The sequence below is a fragment of the Psammomys obesus genome, unplaced genomic scaffold, assembly GCF_907164565.1.
Source record: "Psammomys obesus unplaced genomic scaffold, mPsaObe1.curated_primary_1811, whole genome shotgun sequence".
NCBI classification, from domain to species: Eukaryota; Metazoa; Chordata; class Mammalia; order Rodentia; family Muridae; genus Psammomys; species Psammomys obesus.
The window spans coordinates 1483021-1487631 of record NW_026596166.1 but is presented as its reverse complement, the minus strand read 5'-3'; the positions used below and the strand labels follow the sequence as shown (position 1 = coordinate 1487631).

Here is a 4611-nt window from a genome sequence, read left to right as displayed (position 1 = left end):
AAAAAGCAACAAATCCCCCCCAATATTTCGATTTACTGTTAATTTTAAGGTTTTAAATTTTCACTCACAAAATTTCTGGAGATTTTGGATGGAAAAGTGTCTCTATTGGGAAGATTTCAAACACTAGCGGATCATGAAGAGTCTAGTAAACTCGGAGTGACAGAAATAAAAAATGAGCGGCTTCAGAAATACAAATACTACCCCTCAAAGGAAGTATATGCACCCTGTCAACAGCTGCTTCCGGGCAAAGCGCTTAAAGGGGTCTCTGTTCTAAACCTACCGCCTGTTTCTCAACATCAGCTATCACTGATATAAACGCTCACACTTCTCACAAGAATGGAGGGCAAGAGCAACTACACTTCGCTTTTTTTTTCTTATTTACTTTTTATTCGCAATCATAAATTTAACTCTGCAATCCAACTAGACTTGGAGGGGAATGAGGAAAATATGGCACCCAGAGAACTTCAATGAGAACAGAGATTACAGGGTCTCCCAAGCAAATGGGGTGGGGGTGCTCTCCTGAGCTACAGAAGGAATGGTCTGTCCACAGTCGGAAATTGTCATCTTCTTGCTGGTCTTGCCATTTCTGGACCTAAAACACTGCATGGATTCCACAATGTTCATGCCTTCTTTCACCTTCCCAAAGACCACATGCCACTCAGTCTTGGGACCGCAGATAAAAAACTGGGGACCATTTTTGTTGGGTCCAGCATTTGCCGTGAACAAGATGCCAGGACCTCTGTGCTTCAGGATGAAGTTCTCATCCTCAAATTTCTCCCCGTAGAGGGACCTGCTGCCAGTGCCATTATGGCCTGTCAAGTCACCACCCTGGCACATGAATCCTGGGATAAATTCTGTGAAAGAGGGAACCCTTATATCCAAATCCTTTCTCTCCAGTGCTCAGAGCACAAAAGTTTTCTGCCATCTTTGGAACTTTGTCTGCAAATGGCTGGAAGGTGATGCGGCCCAAGGGCTGGCTGTAGGCCTCAATGTCGAAGAACTCGGGTGGGGTAGACCAAGGCTGCAGCAAAAGGCGACAGGGGACAGTGGCATGTGCAAAGCCAACCCTCAGCTTTAAAGTGCTATTATTCCTACTCTTCATTTTTTTTTCCGCTGACATTCCTTCTCAGCTGGGGCTGACCGTCAGAGCTCTATTGTACTGAAAATCTCAAATTTAGCCCAAAGGGTATGGGGTATGGGGGAAACATGGCCCAGAGGGAGAGCGAAGTGCTCTCTGGAGGCTGGGAGGAGTGCAGGGAGGGGAGGGGAGGGGAGGCGTGCTGCAGGACAACAGAGAGAAGCACTGAGGTGTGAGGAGGGAGGAGAAGCAAGGCAGCAAGCCTTCAGCTGGGGGGGGGGAAGCTGAGGAGCCTCCGCTGTAAAACTGCTGCTTGAGCTTCATCAGACTAGCCTGGTAGAAACAAAGCCAGGTGGCAAGTTTTTCTCCAGAGTTAAAAACAAATGCTAGTGAACAGGGAAAGGCAAAGAGGTCCCCTCTTCCTTCCTGGAGGAAGGAATCTGCATCAGGAATCTCCTTTCCAGTGGCCCTGGACCCACCAGGAAGCCCATCCCCAAAGGTCCTCTGGCCTGAGCCCCAGACCTGGCTGAGGGTCTGTCTGTCTGTGTCTGGCCAGTGTCTAGCCAAATTGCAACTCAACCCAAGACCCTCTTCAGGTATCTCTTCCTTCCCTGGGCAACTAGATGCGGAATATATGATATAGGATGTTCTGGGGGGAGTGCATTGGTCATTGTTGAAGCCCAGCTGTGATTTATAACTGGCACACAGTAAGACTCAGAAGGTGATTTGAACCTAAGGGAACCTTCCCCTGCCCCCCTGCAATGTGTAACCTTAATAAATAAAATATTAATTTCCCAAAGTCTCCAGATGGTAGTATCCCCCTCCCTCCCGAATAAGAATCATCCTCAGGTGTTCAGGAACGACGCACAGCTCCCAGCACAGCAACATATCTGTGTGCTACAAGGATGTCATACTCAGCCTCTTATCCTCTGGCTCTGGGCCCTCAGAGCACGCTGTAACATCAAGGAACAGTTCTCAGGGACAGGGCAGAAATCACCATCCTCGGCTGCCAGGAGACCTGGGAAGTCCACAGTATAAAAAAAGTGAGGCCTCTTCAACCTTCCCTGGAGGTCGGAGCCTGGGTTCTGGTAGCGACCCATTCTGTTCTGTGACATGAGTCCAAAGGCCTCATTCCTCTGCCCCAAACACTGAAGTGACTGCCTTTTTACTCAGGCCCGCACGGGGCGCCCAGGGCACCCACCAATACCTTCTTCCCTGTCTTCTCTTCTCCCGCCCAGACACCAGGCTGTAGACAAATGGCTGCTCGCTCATCCCACCGCACCCCCACATGCTCTCCATCAGCTCCCTTCCCCTTCCCCAGATACCGTGTGGCTCTCTCAGTCTCTTTACTGAAACGTTACCTTCTCCATGCGGCCTACCCTGCTTACAACCATGGCCCTCCTTGGCCACGTTTCTGTTCCTGACATACTGCGCACAGAGTAGTAAATAGCTTGCTGTATTTACCAGCCATCGGGTCTCCCCCCTGTTAGTGGATAGGCTGTGGGTGGCAGCCATCTTTGATCCATTTGCTGATGTGTCCTAGGGCCCTGCAGCCAGAACATTCAGCAAATAAGCTGCATCTGTCTTAGAGTGCAGATTATAAAACCAATACAAGAAAGGTCACCCTAGTTGAAGGGAACTGTGAGCTCCAGGCTCCTCACACCATCCCTTGCAAGCGCTCCACAGAATGCCTGTAGTTCTAACAAGCAAACGTGAAAACCCAAACCTCTAGACCTCGTCCTTATGTGAGAGCCATTTTTGAGGCTATGAAGTGCTGTGTGCTATCGAGCCTGAAGGCTTGGAAAGGTGGGGAAACTGCACGCAGTAGGTTCCCAGCTGGCACAGATAAATAAAGGGGAGGAGGGAACAGACACGGTGAACAGCTACTAGGCCGAACTATCCAGGGTATTATGTAAATGATCTCGGAATATTCTCATTATCTCCCCAGTATCTTACACCAGTTTTGATAAATATCAGGTGCTGGTCAGTGTGCATTTATCACCACTAGCAAACTTCTCTGAGGCAGGAGTTAGCTCTATCTCAGCAGCCCCAAAGTTCAAGTTTTTAGGCGGCTTGTTTAGTTTTGGACAAGTCCGTCTGGTCACTCTGGATCTAGAAATCAAAACAAAACAAACAAATGAAAAAACAAACAAACAAACAAACAAAACCCAAGTTAGACCATCTCATAGCGGTTCCTCCAAACAGGCCTGTCTCCTGGGCTCGCAGGACACAAGAAGGACAACATTCCTCTCCACCTGGCCCCACCACCTCCCTTTGTGTAGCTGACTCACCTAGAGTGGATCTTCTGTAAACTTCTGATTCACGGCTCTTCCTTTCCCACCCCGACCTGGGCAGAATAACCCTGGAGTTAGCAGGAGTTCATCTTGAGTCATAAATCAAGCTCTAAAAGGCCTTGCAGCTTTGTGCTCAAATCTCCCCAGAAGGGCTGGAAAGATGACTCAGCTGGGGACTGAGCTCCAGAACCTACATTAAAAAAAAACAAAACAAAACAAAACAAAACAAAAACCCCCCTGAGGTGATTGTGGTATAGCAAGTTTGTAATCCCAGAGCTTGGAAGGTGAAGACAGGTGAATAGATTCCTGAGGATGGATGGCTGGCCATCCTGGCATTCTTCACAACTTGGCAAGTTGTAAGCCAGTGAGAGACTCCGTCTCAAGAAACAAACAACCAAAAAACACTCATATTAACACAGTTTCAAACATGAACACACAACCACACACACATGCACACACACACACACACACACACACACACACACACACCCCTCCCTCAGAATTCAAAGTTTCTGTGAAGGTTATTTGCTTCATGGAATCTCTCCTTTAAGAAAACCCCAGATAGCATATTCTGGTTCCCTCTGCTCGCTCCACAACCCAGGAACTTTGAAGGGTCTGTTTAATGAAGCTAGAATTCCTCCATGTCCTCACACTAACTTTGCACCCAGGCCGTACCCAGGAAGCATCCCGCTTCCGTTGTTCAGCTGCACAGATTGAAATCGCTCATATCAACACGCTCACTGCTAGCTTCTTGTTTCCATCCTTGCTTTTGCCAAAGTGTCACATGCCGTCTGTGTATCCACACAGAGCCGAAACGGCCTGGCAAAGGCCCTTGACCCATTTCACAGAAGACCAGCAGCTTCTGTAGCTTGCCATCCTAGAACTCCCAGCACAGCAGAAGGCAACTCCGTAACTGAGCCAGGTTCAGTACTCTTTTGCAAAATCTGGAGTTCGTTTCACCTTTTGAATCAAATGATGGTGTCAGGCAGGATTTCTCTTTTCGGATGCCTGTTTTGTCTAGAACCAACTGTGGTCTTTAAGGCTGGATTCTCCGATTGTCGTTCCTTCCAGAGATTTAATGTTCAAAGACACTAGATTGGGTCTGGCCAGATGTTTCATCATGTAAAGGAGCTTGTCACCAAGTCTGATGATCTAAGTGATCCCTAGAATCCACATGATAGAAGGGGAGAACACACACACACACACTCTCTCTCTCTCTCTTGCATGTACATGCCAACA

At 48.2% G+C, this 4611-nt stretch overlaps 1 pseudogene; it reads right to left on the bottom strand.

Annotated features, from left to right (window-relative positions):
• Window positions 1-480: 480 nt before the first annotated feature.
• LOC129667638 (peptidyl-prolyl cis-trans isomerase A-like) lies at window positions 481-2448 on the bottom strand (annotated as a pseudogene).
• Window positions 2449-4611: the final 2163 nt, after the last annotated feature.